The sequence below is a fragment of the Bombina bombina genome, chromosome 1, assembly GCF_027579735.1.
Source record: "Bombina bombina isolate aBomBom1 chromosome 1, aBomBom1.pri, whole genome shotgun sequence".
Classification (NCBI taxonomy): Eukaryota; Metazoa; Chordata; class Amphibia; order Anura; family Bombinatoridae; genus Bombina; species Bombina bombina.
In genome coordinates this window covers 1,315,296,592-1,315,318,197 of record NC_069499.1, presented here as the reverse complement: position 1 = coordinate 1,315,318,197, position 21,606 = coordinate 1,315,296,592, and positions in this window count along the sequence as shown.

Sequence of the window (21,606 nt, the reverse complement as noted above, 5' to 3'; positions counted from 1 at the left end):
ATCTAATAGCCCTATCAAAATAAAAAATAAAAACTAGCCTACACTAAACTGCCAATAGCCTTTAAAAGGGCCTTTTGCGGGGCATTTCCCCAAAGAAATCAGTTTTCTTACCTGTAAAAAAAATTACAAACAACCCCAACAGTAAAACCCACCACCCACACAACCAAACCCCCCAAATAAAATCCTATCCAAAAAACCTAAGCCCCCCATTGCCCTGAAAAGGGCATTTGGATGGGCATTGCTATTAAAAGGTCATTTAGCTCTTTTTTGTTGCCCAAACCCCTAAGCTAAAAATAAAATCCACCCAATAAACCCTTAATAAAACCTAACACTAAGCCCCGATGATCCACTTACAGTTTTTGAAGACCGGACATCCATCCTCATCCAGCCGGGAGAAGTCTTCATCCAAGCAGGCAAGAAGTCCTCAAAGAAGCCGGGAGAAGTCTTCATCCAAGAGGCAAGAAGTCTTCATCCAGACGGCATCTTCTATCTTCATCCTTCCATCCTCCATCTTCAAGACATCCGGCACGGAGCATCCTTTTCTTTCGATGGCTCTTGAAGAATGAAGTTTCCTTTAAATGACGTCATCCAAGATTGCGTCCCTTGAATTCTGATTGGCTGATAGAATTCTATCAGCCAATCGGAATTAAAGTATAAAAAATGGATCCAATCAGCCAATAGGATTGAGCTTGCATTCTATTGGCTGTTCCAAACAGCCAATAGAATTCGAGCTCAATCCTATTGGCTGATTGGATCAGCCAATAGGAATGAAGCTCAATGCTATTGGCTGATTGCATCAGCCAATAGGATTTTTTACCCTTTCATTCCAATTGGCTGATAGAATTGTATCAGCCAATCAGAATTTAAGGGACGCCGTCTTGGATGACGTCACTTAAAGGAAAGTTCATTCTTCAAGAGCTATCGAAAGAAGAGGATACTCAGCGCCAGATGTCTTGAAGATAGAGCTGCTCCGCGTTGGAAGGATGAAGATAGAAGATGCCGTCTGGATGAAGACTTCTGCCCGCCTGGAGGACACCTTCTTGCCGCTTGGATGAAGACTTCTCCCGGCTTCGTTGAGGACTTCTTGCCGCTTGGATGAAGACTTCTCCCGGCTGGATGATGATGGATGTCCGGTCTTCAAAAACTGTAAGGGGATCTTTGGGGGTTAGTGTTAGGTTTTATTAAGGGTTTATTGGGTGGGTTTTATTTTTAGCTTAGGGGTTTGGGCAATGAAAAAGAGCTAAATGCCCTTTTAAGGGCAATGCCCATCCAAATGCCCTTTTCAGGGCAATGGGGAGCTTAGGTTTTTCAGAAAGGTAAAAGAGTTGATTTCTTTGTGGCAATGCCCCGCAAATGGCACTTTTAAGGGCTATTGGCAGTTTAGTGTAGGCTAGGTTTTTTTTTATTTTGGGGGGCTTTTTTATTTTGATAGGGCTATTAGATTCGGTGTAATTAGTTTAAATATTTTATACTTTCTTTTTTATTTTGTGTAATTTAGTATTTATAATTTTTTGTAATTTAGATTAAGGTATTTTGTTAATTTGATTTATTTAATTTTAGGGTAATGTTAAGTGTTAGGTTTTAGTGTAAGACAGGTTAGGTTTTATTTTACAGGTTAACTTTGTATTTATTTTAACTAGGTAGCTAGTAAATAGTTAATAACTATTTACTATCTAGTCTACCTAGTTAAAATAAATACAAACTTAGCTGTGAAATAAAAATAAAACCTAAGATAGCTACAATGTAACTATTAGTTATATTGTAGCTAGCTTAGGGTTTATTTTACAGGTAAGTATTTAGTCTTAAATAGGTATTATTTAGGTAATAATAGTAATTTTTATCTAGATTTATTTTAATTATATTAAAGTTCGGGGTGTTATGGTTAGGGTTAGACTTAGAGTTAGGTTTAGGGGTTAATATATTTATGTAGTGTTAGTGATGCGGGAGGCCAGAGGTTTAGGGGTTAATAACTTTAGTATAGTGGTGGCGACAACGTTGGGGGCTGCAGATTAGGGGTTAATAAGTGTAGGTAGGTGTCAGCAATGTCAGGGTCAGCAGATTAGGGGTGTTTAGACTCAGGGTTTATGTTAGGGTGTTAGGTTTAAGCATACATTTTCTTTCCCCAAAGGAATCAATGGGGCTGCGTTACTGAGCTTTACGCTCCGTTATTGCAGGTCTTAGGCTTTTTTTTAGCCGGCTCTCCCCATTGATGTCTATGGGGAAATCGTGCATGAGCACGAAAAAAACAGCTCAAGAGAGCGCTAGTATTTGTGTGCGTTATGGAGCTCAACGCTGCCATATTGCCTGCAAATGCAGGTTTTTGGAAAACTTGTAATTGCAGCGCTATTAAAGGTGAGTGGTGGAAATAACTTGCAAGTTATTACTGAGCCACTCATAACCATAACGCAAAACTAGTAATCTGGCCGTATATCTTGTAAAACCACCGGTGGTATATGTAATATTGCATATGTGTTTATACAGTATAATACTGTATATTCAAAAATCAGTGTTCAACTGAATTTTATATTTTGTCCAAATAAGCTCTCTTTGGTTTTTGTATATTGTCTAATATAGAGGATTTTGAAGGAGTAACTCCTTTATCTGAAGATTGGAAAGTGAGGCTATAGTTCCTCCCCCATACATTCTTCTGATATACCTATTATCTTTGTTGTAGTAATATCGCTTGTTAGCTACAGTTAGCGAGCAACTCGTAATTTAGCCTTATCTGGACAAGTAGAACTTTTTTTACTTTTGGTAAATTGTATTATCTTTTTTGTCCCTTACTTATAATTAAAGGGATAGGAAAGTCAAAATTAATCTTGCATGATACACTCAGAGCATGTAATTTTAAGACACTTTTAAATTCACTTCTATTTGCAAATGTGCTTTGTTCACCTGGTATCCCTTTTTAAAAAAGAATATGCACATTTCCTACACTAGTGGGAGCTAGCTGCTGATTGGTGTTACTACACACGAACAATGGCACCACTAGGGCTTTTTCCCTATTATAGTTTATTAGCAGACTTTATGTTTATTGTTTGTTAAAGTCATAAATGTATAGGGAATGGTGCTAATGCATAAATATTATAATTACTGAGAACTAAGAAGAATCTTAACACAGAGGTGTAGATATCTTCTGGAAGTATGCACTTGTAAGCACTCTTAGCCTAGACTGTAAGGCAGTTTCTGGTTAGAACAAAATAAAATAAAACATAACTTTTATTGTTTATTTACTTAAAATAAGGGTAACACACACACGTTAAAATCGACACTAGCACTGATATGTCTACTCTATTTGTACAATATAGGAAGGACTGTGTAATTTCGCCTTGGGTAATTGAATATACGTCCTCTATATGGTATTATTTCTGCTATACTGTAATGGTATATCCAAATAGTGTATATATGTAACCTATTTGGTGAATGGTCCCCTATATAGGGTTGTTTGGATATCCAAATTGCACTGTAAGGTGTTTGAAAACGCCAGTAGTTCTTCTACTCAGTCCCTATGTAATATATGCAAATATTGGCTGCACTAGGGTCTGGGTATGTACCACCTGTTTTATATGCTAGTTGCTGCTATTAGTAACACTATTGTTGGTAAATCACAAGGCTTAAGTAATGCTGAGATATAATCCCACAGTATCTTGATAGATTAATATTGTTTATACTAGAATTGTGGACTGTTAGTTTCAGCGTTACAATGTTGCTATATATTCTCTGTGTGGTGCTATATATCAGACCTGGTTAATCACCGTCTAGGTATAGTGTATAATATATCAATAAAGAAAGTATATCCCTTTGTACTTTCGCTGTTCAATATGGCTCACTTCAAGTGGTTCTCTATTTGACTACCTCTCTGTATATGTTTAGTAGTCTTAGGAGTACTGTGATATTTATTCTCTCACAGATGTGTTCACTTCTTATATCTCTGTGGGTAGTCAAAATTTAAGTCATTTGTATTGGTCCATTCTATATTATATGCACCCAATTACAGATTATCTTTGTTGAAAAACAACACTGGTATTTTGTTGCCGATATGATTTACAGATATATTCTGTTTGTTTGCAAATTACGCTACTCAAATAGTTACTAAAGTCTCCTTTCCTTATAGGTTACAGTTTTATCCCTGTCTTACTCTGTAATAACTTTCTATATAGCTATTGAGAGCAGCATATATTTCATCATATTTTTACATATAATAGGCGGATATCAATATAATAAATATATACACAAACTACGGCTAAGTCTGGCACAACCCAGACTATTCAACGTATTTAACTAAGTATAGCAGATAATTTATAACGGTTTAGAGTAACATTCTAGTGCTAGGCATGTTAAAATTGAGCGCCCAAACACTCAAAGTAACTCCTGACTAGTTTCGCCCCTCCGGGCTTTGTCAAAGGCGGCGAGCCGCCGATTTTTTGGGGGTATATGCCGGTTTAACCGGAAGTCCCGCCTTGTTCAGTTTCTGTTTGGTTTTCGATTGGACCACATTAGGTGATTGACAGCTTAAGGTCTCAATCCTTGAACACTAATGTAATGTATGCCTGGTGCTGCGATTTACGTGAGTTGTCAATTCTTTTGACAGTTCTCTTGAACTTGACTACCTATGCTTCGATTAATAGATCACTATAATGGGTGTATATTTTCTATGTTGATATAAACCTTTTGTTATTATGAGAGGTGTTGTTATAACATCATTGCCGAGTTATATATTCGATCTTTATATTTACTACTAAGGAACACAAATACCTAACAGTAGATAAACCTAAGATTGCCACCTTCTATATGATACCGAAGATACATAAGAATGCACAAAATCCACCAGGGAGGCCCATAGTGTCAGGCATAGAGAGTTTAACTGAAAAAGCAAGCACATATATTGATCTAAGATTAAGACAGTATGTGGAACAACTACCATCATATGTACAAGACGCAATGCAAGTACTGCAAAGATTAGAAAATCTAACTCTAAATGACACGACATGGCTAGTCACTACAGACGTTGAGTCCCTCTATACCTCAATCAACCATCACCAAGGTTTACAAGCCACAAGATACTTTTTAGAGAGGTATTCAGAAGAAAACAAGGAACATGACAACTTTATCCTAAAATTGTTAGATTTTGTATTAAACTACAATTTTTTTACATTTGATGGTCAATTCTATCTTCAGACCAGAGGCACAGCCATGGACACCACCTGTGCCCCCACCTACGCCAATCTGTTTTTAGGCTGGTGGGAGAAAGAATATGTATTCACAGAGCATAACCAAAGATATACAGACTGTATCCCTCTGTGGATTCGTTTCATAGATGACATCCTCTTTATTTGGGAAGGCACACACAGTGATCTATTAGATTTCTTAAAAGATCTGAACCAAAATAACCTCAACATTAAATTGACACATGAGGAAAGTCTTACTACAATAAACTTCTTGGACATAACAATCAATAAACATAGTGATGGTAATGTAACCACTGATCTCTTCAGGAAACCCACTGCAGCAAATAGTGTACTACATAGTACCAGTGCACATGCCCCAGGCACAATGAAAAGCTTACCTATAGGAGAATTCTTAAGACTACGTAGAAATTGTTCAGATGAACAGATATTCAACAAGAGGGCCAAAGAATTGGAGGAGAGATTGTGGAAGAGAGGGTACAGTAAAAGAAGTACCAAAAAGCCAAATATAGAGCTTTACACACTCCAAGACAAAATCTTCTTTTCAAGAAATACAAGAATAGTCCAAATATACCTAGACGTATTATGACATACAACAGTCAAACTCCACAAATTCTAAATATCATACAGAAACACTGGAATATCTTGATGATGGATCCAACATTAAAGACTATCTTAGGAGATAGACCCTCAGTTGGATATAGAAGAACAAAAAACGTCAAAGACCTTGTAACCAGTAGTCACTTTCAAAAGAAGAAAACCAGAACAGCATTTCAACCGGGAGCATATAAATGTGGCAACTGCAGCACTTGCAAATATATGCTCAACACAGATACCATCACAGATAGGTTTGGTAAAAAACATAACATAAAAAGATACATAAGCTGCAACACCGAAAGTGTAATTTATGTACTTAACTGCACATGCAATTTATACTATGTAGGAATGACCTCCAGGAAACTACATGTGAGATTAATGGAACATTTAAGGAATATCAAAAATGCAGCCAAAGATAAGGAAGAGATGAAATCCATAACTAGTGTAGCTGCACATTTCTTGAATTTCCATAATTCCAATCAAAAAGATTTGCAATGCTGGGGTATAGAAAAAGTGAGCCTAGGAATGAGAGGAGGAAACCTAGAAACAGCTTTACTGAAAGCTGAAAGCCGGTGGATCTATCTGCTCAATACGGTCCAACCACATGGATTGAACGAACAAAATAACTACTATATCTTTATATGAAGATCACACACATAAGAACCTATGTTGATGTATAAGTCATATATAGTACCTAGAGGTAGAAAAGAAAAACCATAAAGTCGGATACACAAGTATCAGAAGAAGAAGCAACAACAAGACTGTTCATAAACAAATGTATTTGAAATGATAAATTAATTTGTGTCAATTTTTAATCCCCTTCACTCCCCTTCCCTTTTTTCCCCCACCTAACAAAAAACAAAAAATACAAAAAAAGAATAAAAGGATAAATAAAACAAATAATAGGCAACACAAGCAATGTATACACTCTATAGATGTCACAGGCTGAATTACACATATAATTACAGCCTTCTAATAATGATAAGTGAAACCAGCACGGTAAATAAGATAGGAAGAGAATCAGAGATCACAATAAATTTTACAATAAGGTACTTGTAGATTATCAAAAAAAGTATCACTACCACTAGCAGAATTATTAAGTAATTTTTAGCACCACAGGTGTCACTTGACAACCAGGAAATACACTAGATAGAAATAGTCCATTGACTCATAATGTTAAATGAGTATTGAATTAAGCACTAGTTTTTGCACTGTACACAATGTGTGTTTTTGGTCACCCTTTTTCCCCTTTCTGCAACACTACAATTGAGATAGAATGACAAGAATAAGAACTTACACAAATAACTAACTACCGATATTGTCGAACTCACAATGATGATGTAAATATAAAGATCGAATATATAACTCAGCAATGATGTTATAACAACACCTCTCATAATAACAAAAGGTTTATATCAACATAGAAAATATACACCCATTATAGTGATCTATTAATCAAAGCATAGGTAGTCAAGTTCAAGAGAACTGTCAAAAGAATTGACAACTCACGTAAATTGCAGCACCAGGCATACATTACATTAGTGTTCAAGGATTGAGACCTTAAGCTGTCAATCACCTAATGTGGTCCAATCGAAAACCAAACAGAAACTGAACAAGGCGGGACTTTCGGTTAAACCGGCATATACCCCCAAAAAATTGGCGGCTCGCCGCCTTTGACAAAGCCCGGAGGGGCGAAACTAGTCAGGAGTTACTTTGAGTGTTTGGGCGCTCAATTTTAACATGCCTAGCACTAGAATGTTACTCTAAACCGTTATAAATTATCTGCTATACTTAGTTAAATACGTTGAATAGTCTGGGTTGTGCCAGACTTAGCCGTAGTTTGTGTATATATTTATTATATTGATATCCGCCTATTATATGTAAATATATGATGAAATATATGCTGCTCTCAATAGCTATATAGAAAGTTATTACAGAGTAAGACAGGGATAAAACTGTAACCTATAAGGAAAGGAGACTTTAGTAACTATTTGAGTAGCGTACTTTGCAAGCAAACAGAATATATCTGTAAATCATATCGGCAACAAAATACCAGTGTTGTTTTTCAACAAAGATAATCTGTAATTGGGTGCATATAATATAGAATGGACCAATACAAATGACTTAAATTTTGACTACCCACAGAGATATAAGAAGTGAACACATCTGTGAGAGAATAAATATCACAGTACTCCTAAGACTACTAAAAATATACAGAGAGGTAGTCAAATAGAGAACAACTTGAAGTGAGCCATATTGAACAGCGAAAGTACAAAGGGATATACTTTCTTTATTGATATATTATACACTATACCTAGACGGTGATTAACCAGGTCTGATATATAGCACCACACAGAGAATATATAGCAACATTGTAACGCTGAAACTAACAGTCCACAATTCTAGTATAAACAATATTAATCTATCAAGATACTGTGGGATTATATCTCAGCATTACTTAAGCCTTGTGATTTACCAACGATAGTGTTACTAATAGCAGCAACTAGCATATAAAACAGGTGGTACATACCCAGACCCTAGTGCAGCCAATATTTGCATATATTACATAGGGACTGAGTAGAAGAACTACTGGCGTTTTCAAACACCTTACAGTGCAATTTGGAAATCCAAACAACCCTATATAGGGGACCATTCACCAAATAGGTTACATATATACACTATTTGGATATACCATTACAGTATAGCAGAAATAATACCATATAGAGGACGTATATTCAATTACCCAAGGCGAAATTACACAGTCCTTCCTATATTGTACAAATAGAGTAGACATATCAGTGCTAGTGTCGATTTTAACGTGTGTGTGTTACCCTTATTTTAAGTAAATAAACAATAAAAGTTATGTTTTATTTTATTTTGTTCTAACCAGAAACTGCCTTACAGTCTAGGCTAAGAGTGCTTACAAGTGCATACTTCCAGAAGATATCTACACCTCTGTGTTAAGATTCTTCTTAGTTCTCAGTAGCTGCTGATTGGTGTCTGCACACATTTGTCTCTTGTGATTGGCTAACAAGATGTGTTTAGCTAGCTGCCAGTAGTGCAGGGCTGTTCTTTCAGCAAAGGATAACAAAATAATTAAGAAAATTTTGTGGTCTACTGTCCCTTTAATAGTGATATTTTTCAGCCCTACATATAAGTAAGTTAACCTGAAATATAAATATATTAAAGGGACATTAAACACAAAATATTTCTTTCATGATATAGATAGAGAATACAATTTTAAACAACATCCCAATTTACTTATATTATCTAATTTGATTCATTATTTAGATTTGCTAAAGAAATAGTAGTACACATGGGTGAGCCAATCACATGAGGCATCTATGTGCAGCCACCAATCAGCAACTACTGAGCCTATCTAGATATGATTTTCAGAAAAGAATATCAAGAGAATGAAACAAGTTAGATAATAGAAGTAAATTAGAAAGCTTTGGTTTCTAAATCATGAAAGAAAAAATGTGGTTTTCATGTCCCTTTAAAGCATTAATATAATTTATTTGACGTTGCATCTCTGATGTTATCTACCTGTGTCAGGGTAGGTATACCCAATTTATTCCATTAGTCCAGTCTGTACATAACCATGTTTATTTTATTGATTGTCTTGCTTTGAGTTCATTACTGTTACTTTGAAAAGCAAGCAACAGATACAGAAAGGTTTCTTTACTCTATAAACCTTATTAAATGTAAAACAAATATGCTGTCTAAGTAACTTCTTGTTATCTGTTTACAAGCTGTCCCCTTTATTCACATTTCTTGTATCTCCTATTTGACAGCTACAGGTACACAAGAAGAGATCTACATTACTCCAGCCTAACTTCTGTTTCAGAAGAACAAGTTTTTTCATAGTAACAGTTTCAGCCAATTATAGACAGGAAGGAAATATAAAAAAAGGATATTCAAATATACTGGATTTTTCATATTAAATTGTAATGTAGCATGGTTTTAGGAGAAATAGATCATGTCAAACTAATCTAATTAGATTCTACAAGGAAGTAAGTAAAAATATAGATAAAGGGGAATCAGTTGATGTGATATACTTAGATTTTGCAAAGGCATTTGATACAGTGCCACATGAGAGACTAAAATTAAGGGACTGGGAATATCTGAAAATGTTAGCCCATGGATAAATAACTGGATAAAAAATAGGGAGCAACGAGTAGTAGTAAATGGATCATACTCCCCCAGGGATCAGTACTGGGCCCGTTCTTTTTAATATTTTTATAAATGACTTGGAGCAAGGACTAAATAGCGACATCTCTATTTTTGCAGATGATACTAAGTTAAGTAAGGTCATTAGGTCAGAGCAGGATAAACTTTCATTACAAAGGGATCTGCAAAAATTAGAAGTATGAGCATGTAAATGGAAAATGAGATTTAATGCGGAAAAATGCAAGGTTCTACATTTTGGAAGTAAAAATAAGCAGGCAACGTATTTTTTAAATGGAACAAGACTTAGCCAAACAGAGGAGGAAAGGGATTTGGGAGTAGTAATAGAAAACAAGCTAAAGATGGGTGCACAATGCAGGGCAGTGGCTTTAAAGGCTAATAAGATACTAGCATGTATTAAAAGAGGCATTGATTCAAGGGAGGAAAGCATAATTCTGTCACTATATAAAGCCCTGGTAAGACCTCACCTTGAGTATGGAGTGTAGTTCTGGGGACCGATCGCAAAAAAAGATATTGCAGAACTAGAAACAGTTCAGAGAAGGGCCACAAAGCTAATAAGGGGATTGGAGAAATTAACCTATGATTAGAGGCTAGCCAAACTGGGTCTGTTTTCTTTAGAAAAAGTGCTTGAGAGGTGACATAATTACTTTATATAAATATATTCAAGGCCCATATTCAGAGATGGCAGAAGCTGTTTATTCCAAGAAAATTGTTCCTGACAAGAGGTCACAATTTAAGGTTGGAGGAAAGGAGATTTAATCTCCTGCAACAGAAACATTTTTTCACTGTAAGAGCAATAAAATTGTGGAACTCATTACCAAAGGAGGTAGTGAATGCCAGTACCCTAGATACATTTAAAAATAGTCTGGATAAATTTCTGTATATAAACAAATTCATGGATATGATTGCTAGTATTAAATGAGTCACCTTTTAGTGGGGTTATTTAAGCTTAACTGGAGCTTTTTGTAAGTATTTTAGATTTGTATAGGTTGAACTCGATGGACTTCAGTCTTTTTTTCAACCTTATCTACTATGTTACTATGTTACATCCAAACATATATTATATTTACATAAATGTGTTAATGTAGCTACAACACATAAAAAAAAATAAGTACCACAGACATATGGTTTATAAAATGCGTGAAGAAGAGACCCAGCTTAGCCAATACATAATGTTCTAGTGTACTTCCCAAAGTCTTGGTTTTTAACTCTCCTTCAGTTTTCTTTAGAATATTTCAATTATTTCTGCTGACATTTTAATAATAATAATAATACTAATAATGATGATAGATAGATGATAGATAGATAGATAGATAGATAGATAGAAAAATAGATAGACAGACGGACAGACAGATAAGAGAGGTCAGGAAATGCAGCACACATTGAACATGACTCAAAAATAATTCACACATTCAAGTAATGTAAAGCCTCCATTTATTTAATAACATTTCAATCAAGTACAAGTTCCATAACATTTTTTTTAAAGTAAGCTAATTAGTTTTTTACATACTCCAAGAAAATATCAAAGAGCCAAGACCAAACATGGAACAAAGTTGTGTTAAAACACAAGGGATTTAATTAACCATTGTTTAAAAGCATCAGTTGTATAATAAAAAGGTCAAAATATATCAGTCCTCAGCTTTGCTTTCCAACATTAGATCGATTGTTGAAGATTCGATAGGTGAGTTAAAGACAAACTGTGAGAAGTACCCAGCATTTATGCTTTATATGCTGTGAAACTGTTCTATGAACTACACAAAATTAAGTGCTACTGTGATAACTGTAACACAAGAGTTATCAGTTGTCAAATATTAAGCTATCTAGTGGCCATTTTGTCATGAATGAAAAATAAAGCATATATTAAAATGTACAGTATGGGGCCCATTTATCAAACTCATAGTTGCCAACATTTGAAAAAAAATTCCAGGGACACTTTCCAGCTATTAATTACCTGTATGAAATTTTTTACCACACCCCCTGCCCTAAAGTCCCACCCACTTTGCCAAACCCACATAATTAGCATAGTTTAACCCCGCCTATTTATTATAGTGCAGATTATATATATATATATATATATATATATATATATATATATATATATAAATATATGAAACTAAAAAGTATAGAACAAATGAGGGAATATGCACTATAGCCATATTTTTAGTGCTACTTAGTAGATCACTATTATAGCTGTTGCTGATCAAAAGATTAATTTCTCTATTAACAGAAAGTAGTTTAGATTTTGACCATTATCTTTACACCTGATTTATTCTTTTGCAAAAGATCATTATCACCCAAATCTGTACAGTGTGTATTAACCCTTCACTAGCAGCAGCTCATTATTACCCAGATCTGTACAATGTGTAGTAACCCTTCATTAGCAGCAGCTCATTGTTATCCAGATATCTACAATGTGTATTAACCCTTCACTAGCAGCAGATCATTGTCACCCAGATCTGTACAGTGTATTACCCATTCACTAGCAGCAGCTCATTGTCACCCAGATCTGTACAGTGTGTATTAACCCTTCACTAGCAGCAGCTCATTGTCATCCAGATATGTATAGTGTGTATTAACCCTTCACTAGCAGCAGCTCATTGCCACCCAGATATGTACAGTGTGTATTAACCCTTCACTAGCAGCAGATCATTGTCACCCAGATCTGTACAGTGTGTATTAACCCTTCACTAGCAGCAGATCATTGTCATCCAGATCTGTACAGAGTGTTTTAACCATTCACTAGCAGCAGCTCATTATCACCCAGATCTGTACACTGTATTAACCCTTCACTAGCAGCAGCTCGTTATCACCCAGATCTGTACAGTGTGTATTAACCCTTCACTAGTAGCAGCTCATTGTCACCCAGTTCTGTACAATGTGTATTATTAACCATTCACTAGCAGCAGCTCAATGTCACCCAGATCTGTACAGTGTATTAACTCTTCACTAGCAGCAGCACATTGTCACCCAGATCTGTACAATGTGTATTATTAACCCTTCACTAGCAGCAGCTCACTTTCACCAGATCACAGAGCTAACTACTAAAATGTCACACAGTTTGCAGCACTCAGCTGTGATTAAAGAACAGTGACAACAGGAGTGGGCAGTACACAATAGTGCAATACTGATAAACCCCTAAAGCTCATACTATCTCACTGTCTTCTAAACTAACTGAGTTATTCACTCACCTCACTACAGCTGCTAAATACCCTGCGGAAAAAGAACCTAGCACCAATTTCACATTATTTGTCCATGGTGATTGATAAATGATCCATAGATCATCTGTGTGAGGAATGTTTGATCTGAATCAGAAGCAGGAAGTTCCCCACAATAAGAAGCTCAGTAGACAAGCAGCTAGAAATTCAGATTCCTGATATGCTTCACTTTGACAGTGACACCTTGGAATTGCAGCAAAATCGTTTCGCCAGAAACACCAGTTATGAAGCAGCGGTCTAAAGAGTCTGAGCAGGCGGACAGAAATCACCGCAATTCAACGCGATCGAAAAAGAACATGCAGAAGTGCACATCTAAAATGTATTAGAGTTTAAAAAAGGAAATTGCTAAGTAACTACACTTAAGATGTCACAATGGTGTAAATACTCATAGAATCCAGGATTCTTTAATCAAAATTCAGCTGCTGTAATTAATTCTCCAGAATCAGACAACAAACAATGCACACATGAAAAATAAAAACAATGGCGAATTATAAAATGTGTTCCAAGGATTTACCAATAATACACAGTAATTACCATCATATAGTTCTTAGATGTATTCATAAAGACAGAACTAGAAAGCTTTATGTAATCTAAGTACTCATGAGCAAAAATGTCACACTAAAATATCGAAGCTTTCTACTTCTGATTATGGGTCAGAATATGAGGGAAGCGCTATTTAGCACTTTTGCTAGGGCCCTAATTAAACTTTTTGCATGCATCAGGTTGCGCTTGTATTACTAGTTGAAAGTACAAAGTTATCGCTCTTGCTCTAACTCGATGCATGCAAAAAGCCGAACTTAGAATATGGCGTGCACATTAAACTATTCTCCCATAGCAGTTACTCAACTTGCGAGCAAACCCAATCACATATTTTCAAGTGTGCTAACCCGACATGAAAATATGAATATTTCACATTCCAATGTTCTGCACATAGCACAAAAGGTTCTTTTTATTCACAAATACATATTTCTATAAATACCTGATGGTATTTTGGTACAATATATATCTCTATGCCTCTATACCTATATATATATATATATATATATTACATACATACAGTATATACACTATTTTATATATAGGTATAGCTACAGTATATACAAATATTTATAAAAATATATATTTATAAATACCTAGAACATATTCTAATATATGCAGAACATTGGAATGTGAAATATTTACAGTAAACACACAGTATAAAAAATGAATATTGCATAAATATAATTTTACATTTACGTAACTGCAAAGGGCTTCAATTCGCACACATATATGTATTTATGTGTTTATATGTGTATATATGTCTGTATACACATATAAATACATAATAAATACAAATGTGCACACATATAAACAACATATATATATATATATACATACATATACTGTACATCTTTAGACATGTATATGTATGTATGTTCTTGTTAAATCCCCTTGCCCTCATATCTCTGAGCCCTTATAATTTTTTTGTGCAATATTTTTTAAAATAATTTTAATTGGATTGTTTTTTAATATGAGTTTAATTTAACCTGTGCGCAAACGTATGTCAGAACCCAATATTACTCGCTCGCAAACATTTGTGCTCCACTCGTAATCTTTCCCTTTATAAATAAATTTAGCAAAATTATTGTGTGTGAGCATTTTTATTAAAGTGTTTTCTTCTAACACTCTGATTACTTCATTTCCATGTTTTTTTTGGTGAGAATTAAAGGGACAGTCAAGTCAAAATGAAACTTTCATGATTCAGATAGGGCATGCAGTTTTAAACAACTTTCCAATTTACTTTTATCATTGAATTTTCTTTGTTCCCTTGGTATTCATTTTTGAAAGCTAAACCTAGATTGGCTCAAACTGATTTCTAGAGGCCACTTTATTTCAGTACATTTTGACATTTTAATATAACAGTGTTGGTTTTGCAAAACTGGGGATTGGGTAATAAAAGGATTATCTATCTTTTTAAACAATATACATTTTTCAAGTAGACTGTCCCTTTAATTTAACAGTGTTAAGAGTGCACAACCATACATTTTCTGCTAGATTGTTTTTACATTTAAACAGTTTTAACTTTTCACACGTTTTATCGTAGCTCTTTCCCATTTATGTTATAATGTTGTTGTTTTTTAAAAAAATGTATGATTAATTATTTCTGTTATAGCACAGAATGAATTAATCATTTGTTTGCCTGCAATTACTTCCCTAACACTAATCATTCACACTGTGGCTCAAATTACCATATGGTGCTATACATTAGCATGCTCATTAATATGATTGGGTTATATGTGTTGATGGGGCATCAGATAAGTTTTTATGAAAGATTGAAACTTTTATTCATCAATTAAAAATCTGGAAACTTTTAGCATATCAATCAATGCATTGAAAGGGAGTAAACTATGTTTATGCATAGGTTTAAATGTAAGTTTAATGTATTGCTTCCAGTCATTAGGCAAATTACATTAAAGTGATTTACTTTAATTAAAGGGCCAATTTAGTCAAAGGAGTTAAACACATAGTAGATATACCACTAGTGACTGGCAGAAAACACTGCTTATCCTAAGCAGAAAAGACTGCTGTCAAAATTAGCAACTAGGACTAGAATGGCCCTTTAATTTTAAAAAAAATGTATTTAAAACATACCTGTCCTCTCCAACTATTGCCCGCTCAGTGCTTTTGTATATACTCTGTACCATTTCATTCTCACTCAGTTTTCCCATGAAAAACATAATTTATGCTTACCAGATAAATTCCTTTACTTCCGGATAGGGAGAGTGAGTCTATGGCTTCATTCCTTACTGTTGGGAAATACAACACCTGGAAACCAGGAGGAGGCAAAGACACCGCAGCCAAAGGTTTAAATATCCCTCCCACTTCCTCATTACCCCAGTCATTCTGCTGAGGGAACAAGGAAAAGTAGGAGAAACATTAGGGTATAAATGATAAATGGTGCCAGAAGAATAAAATAAATAACAGGGGACCGCACATAGACAAGAAAAAACGTGCGGGGGCAGTGGACTCTTCCTATCCGGAAGGAAAGGAATTTATCTATTAAGCATAAATTATGTTTTCCTTCCTAAGATAGGGAGAGTCCACGGCTTCATTCCTTACTGTTGGGAAAACTATACCCAAGCTCCAGAGGACACTGAATGAATAATGAGAGGGAGCAAAAAGGAAGAGGCGGACCCTATTCTGAGGGCACCACAGCCTGCAAAACTTTTCTCCCGAAAGCTGCTTCAGCCGAAACAAGAAAATCAAACGTGTAAAAAAAATTAAAAAGTATATAAGGAGGACCATTTAGCCACCTTACAAATCTGATCCAAGGCCCAAGAGGAAGCCATTGCTCTAGTGGAATGAGCCGTTATCCTTTCAGGAGGGTGATGTCCCGCTGTCTCATTAACTAAGCGGATGAAACTCCTTAACCAAAAAGATAGTAGGGAAGTCGAAGTAGCCTTCTGTCCCTTACGCTTTCCCGAATAGACAACAAAGAAAGAGGAAGATTGTCTAAACTCCTTATTAGCCTGAAGATAGAACTTAAAGGCATGAACCACATCCAAATTGTGAAGTAAGCATTCCTTCAATGAAGAAGGATTAGGACACAAGGAAGGAACCACAATCTCCTGAATGATGTTGCGATGTGACACAACCTTAGGAAGAAAACCTAATTTAGTACATAAAACTGCCTTATCTGCATGAAAAATCAGATAAGGGGGCTCAAATTGCAAAACAAAGACCTCAGAAACTCTGCACGCAGAGGCAATAGCCAATAAAAAGAGAACCTTCCAAGATAACAATTTAATGTCAATGGAATGGAGAGGCTCAAGCGGAAACTGTTGCAAAATCCGAACAAGATTTAGGCTGCAAGGAGGAGCCCCAGAGGTCCTTCTCCAGCACATCCTGGAGAAAAGATAAGATCCTGGCAACCTAAACTGTGCCAGGAAAAATATCACTCTTCACCCCAGAATAAGTAGCTCCTCCACACCTTGTGGTAGATATGCTGAGCAACTGGTTTATGAGCTTGAATAAAAGTATCAATGAAACTCTCAGAGAAACCTCTCTTGGCTAAGACTAAGCGTTCAATCTTTACGCAGTCAGCCTCAGAGAATCTAGATTTTGATGAACAAATGGATCTTGTATCAGCAAATCTCTGCGACAAGGTAACTTCCACGGAGGAGATGAGGACATCCCCACTAGATTCGCAAACCACATCTTTGGCGACCACGATGGAGCAATCAGGATTACTGATACCTGCTCCTGCTTGATGTGGGCCACCACTTGATGAAGAAGCGGCAATGGAGGAAAATATATATGAGTTTGAACCTCCAGGGCACTGCTAGTGCATCTATTAGATCCGCTTGGGGATCCCTTGACCTCGACCCCAACCGGGAGAGCTTGGTATTGAGCCGGGACGCTATGAGATCTATCTCTGGCATTTCCCACTTGCTGCAAATCTCTGCAAAAACCTCGGGTTGGAGAGACCATTCCCTCTGGATGGAGAGACCATTCCTCTGGATGAAAGGATTTCCTGCTGAGAAAATCAACCTCCCAGTTGTCCACACCCGGAATCTGAGATTCTTCCTTTATCGCCAAGGAACTTCTTTTCCCTTTGATGGTTGATGTAAGCCACTGAGGTTATATTGTCTGATTGGAATCTGATAAACTGGGATGAACCCAGAAGTGGCCAAGCCACTATTGATCGGGTGGGAGGACTCCTCCTGAGTCCACAACCCCTGTGCCTTCCTGGCACCCCAAACAGCTCCCCATCTGGATAGGCTTGCGCTCATAGTCACAATATCCCAGGTCTGAAGAAGCATGTCCCATGGGACAGATGATCTGGACAGAGCCACCAAGAGAGTGATTCTCTCAACCGGCTGTCTAATACAATCTATTGAGACAGATCTGAATGATCGCCACTCCACTGCCTCAGCATACACAGTTGTAAAGGTCTGAGACGGAACCTGGCAAAAAGAATGATGTCCATGCAGGACACCATTAGACCAATCACCTCCATATACTGAGAAAAAAGAGGGACTCAAGGAGGTCCAGAGGCCAAGACATGCCGAAGTAAGCTTGAAATGTTTTTAGTCTGTTAGAAATATCCTCACAGATATGGAGTCTATTATAGTACCCAGGAATTCCACCCTTTAACTTTGGATAAGAGAACTCTTTTCCAAGAAGAGTGAGAAGGGACTCTGATAATTATTCTGCAAGACTTAAGGATGGTGCTTGCACCAGAATATCGTTCAAGTATGGGGCTACTGCAATACCCTGAGTTCTGACAATGGCTAGAAGATCCCACTGAAACTTTGTAAAGATTATTGGAGCAGTAGCTAGGCCAAACAGAAGGGCAATGAACTGAAAGTGCTGGTCTAGGAATGCAACCTCAGGAACTGAAAGTGTTCCCTGTGGATTTGAACATGAAGGTAAGTGTCCTTCAGATCTATAGTGGTCATAAACTGGCCTTCCTAAATTAAAGGAAGCATGGACTTATTATCTCCATATTAATGGAAGGGACACTGAGAAATTTGTTTAAGCACTTTAGGTCCAGAATTGGGTGGAAGGTTTCCTCCTTCTTTGGGACCACCAAACCTCTTTTTTCGATAGGCACCGGGACAACAACTCCTAAGGAGGATAGATCCCGAACACAGCCTAGAAAGGCATCCCTCTTTTCTGGTAGACAGATTCGAGAGAAGGAATCTGACCCATGGCAGGTGAGATTTGAAGCCTATCTTGTATCCCTGAGATACCAGCTCCAGGACCCACAGATCCTGTACGTCCTTGAACCAGGCATCTGAAAAAAGAGACAGTCTGCCCCCTACACGATCCGATACTGGATCAGGGGCCACCCCTTCATGCCGATTTGTTTTCGGTGGGATTCTTATTCTGCTTGAATTTATTCCAGGACTGAGCTGGCTTCCAAGAACTCATGGTTTGATCAGGCTTGGAGGAGGATTGTTGTTGTTGGGATTTGTCAGAACAAAAGGAACAAAAATTAGAAGATTGTCATCTCTTAGTAGAAATAATGGAGTCAAGGCCTGGACCAAATAAAATCTTTCCCTTGAAGAGAAGAGAAAGGAGTCTGGACTTAGAAGTCATATCCACTGACCAAGACTTTAACTAGAGCGCCCGGCGGGCAAGGACCGCAAAGCCAGAGGCCTTTGCATTTAGGCAAATAATTTGCATGTTAGCATCACAGAAAAAAGAATTAGCAATTCTCAGGGCTTTAATTCTGTTTTGAATATACTTTTGGGGAGACTCCACCTCAATGAGTTCCAACAAAGAGTTGCACCAGTAGGTAGCCGCTCCGGCAACCGCGGCAACTCCAGACGCCAGTTGAAACAAAAATCCTGTATGTTGAAACATCTTTTTAAGAAAGGTTTCCATTTTCTTTTCCATCGGCTCTCTGAATGAAGAACTATCCTCAAGAGGTATAGTAGTACATTTAGCAAGCGTAGAGATAGCACCATCCACCTTAAGAATGGAGCCCCATAAATCCCATTGAGAGTCCAGGACCTGGAACAACTTTTTAAAAGCATACAAGGGGGAAAAGGAAGAACCAATTATTTCCCATTTGTTTTAATAATGTTCGCCATCTTAACCAGCACAGGAAAGATCAAAGGAACTTTCCTGTCTTTGTAAACTCTGTCTAATTTAGGTATCATTGGTTCTTCAGGCAGTGCAGCCTCTGGAACCTCTAACATTGACAGAACCTCCTTTTTTTTTAAATCATTTATTTATATGTCCAACAAGAAGTACAATCAGAAATAAATTTCCACCTTTATGTACCACGCAGGGTCAGGTGTTACGGAAACCAAAACAATATGAAACACAAAACAGAAAAAACAGGATTACATTTCCTTAGATAAATTGGCAGGCAAAAATAAAAGAAAATACTCTCGTATAGCCTATTTGTACGAAATGTTGGACTTTTATTCAACTAAATGGAATACCATTTAACCTGAACACATACTATCAACATACATAGCAACAATCACAAACAAAATCGGGGAAGCAAAGGAGAGAAAAAAAACAAAAAAAAACAAAAAAAAAACCCTCCCTGTCTCCTCCCTCTCCCCTCCCCCTCCTGCCCCCCTCTCATCATTTTTCCATTTCCTCTTATCCTATCGTCTCTTGAGACCTACCGATCTTATTCTTTCCAATTCTAATTATATATTTCCCTACACCTCCATTCACTTCATACTTCTCTATAATTAGTTATCCATGCATGTGGAAAAAGATCTCTAACCACAAGGTCCATGAAAGAATTTGAAGACAAAAATGGAGTCAGAATAACTTTTTGTATAGCTAGAGGGTAGGTTTTAATAATAGGTAACCAACCAACTAGAAAGATTTTTATTCTCTTTTCTGATGTGGTTTTTAAATGAAATGATTCATATATGATTTGAGTTTGAATCTCCTTCTGGATTTGAGATAGTCCGGGAACTGTAGTAGATTTCCAATATTTAAGAATATGGTATCTGGCAGTTAAAATAATAGTGTTTAAGGTGTTTACGTAGAAGCCCCTATTACTGGGGACATCCAACCAGATTATCTCATTAAGTGATAATGTAATAGATGTCTTGTAATGTACATTAAGCCAATATTCCAACTTGCGCCATAATTGCATAATTTTCAGACAATACCAAAACATATGTAAGGTATCTGCTTTAGGTTTATTGCAGCGGGGACAAGCCCCGCTGCAGGTAGAATAAAATTTAGCTAATCTTAAAGGGGATAAGTAATAATTATTAATAAGCTTTAAATGGGATTCTCTCCAGTTCCTGGGGATTTCACATTTCTTTACACTTGCCATGCTACGTTTAATTTTACCAGAATCTATTGAAGGAAAAGAGGGGGTCCAGAATATAGTCAGCTTGTCTAAAAAAATTAATGTTTGTTTAGAGAGCATAATGTCATACATAAGAGAAATAGCTGAATTTCCAGTCGCAAATTTTTGAAAACATACATTGAGATCCGACCATGCCTTCAACCTACTCACATTCCACTTTCGCGTGTTAATAAAATGGCGCACCTGCAGATACGCGAAAAAGTTGGATCTGTCTAACTGGAAGTGTTGTGAGAGGATTCCAAAGGAAATTATTTGTCCATCTTGTGGAAGGATCTGGCAAATATACTTGAGATCTTTTTCAAGCCATTCTCTGAATACTAATTGTTTAAGACCTGGGGAAAATTGAGGATTTCCAGTAATCGGTAAAAATGCCGAAAATGTAAAATCTACTTCCATCATTGTACAGCACTTCTGCCAGGCCGCTACAACATTTCTGATAGAGATTAAGGAAGATAGCTTATTTGGTAGAAATTTGAGAGGGCAATGTAATATTGCTTTTAAGGCAAAGGGAGAGACCATAAAAGTCTCCATCTCTAAAGATGACACTAACTCCTTTTCTACGATCCAGTCCACTGCCGTTTTA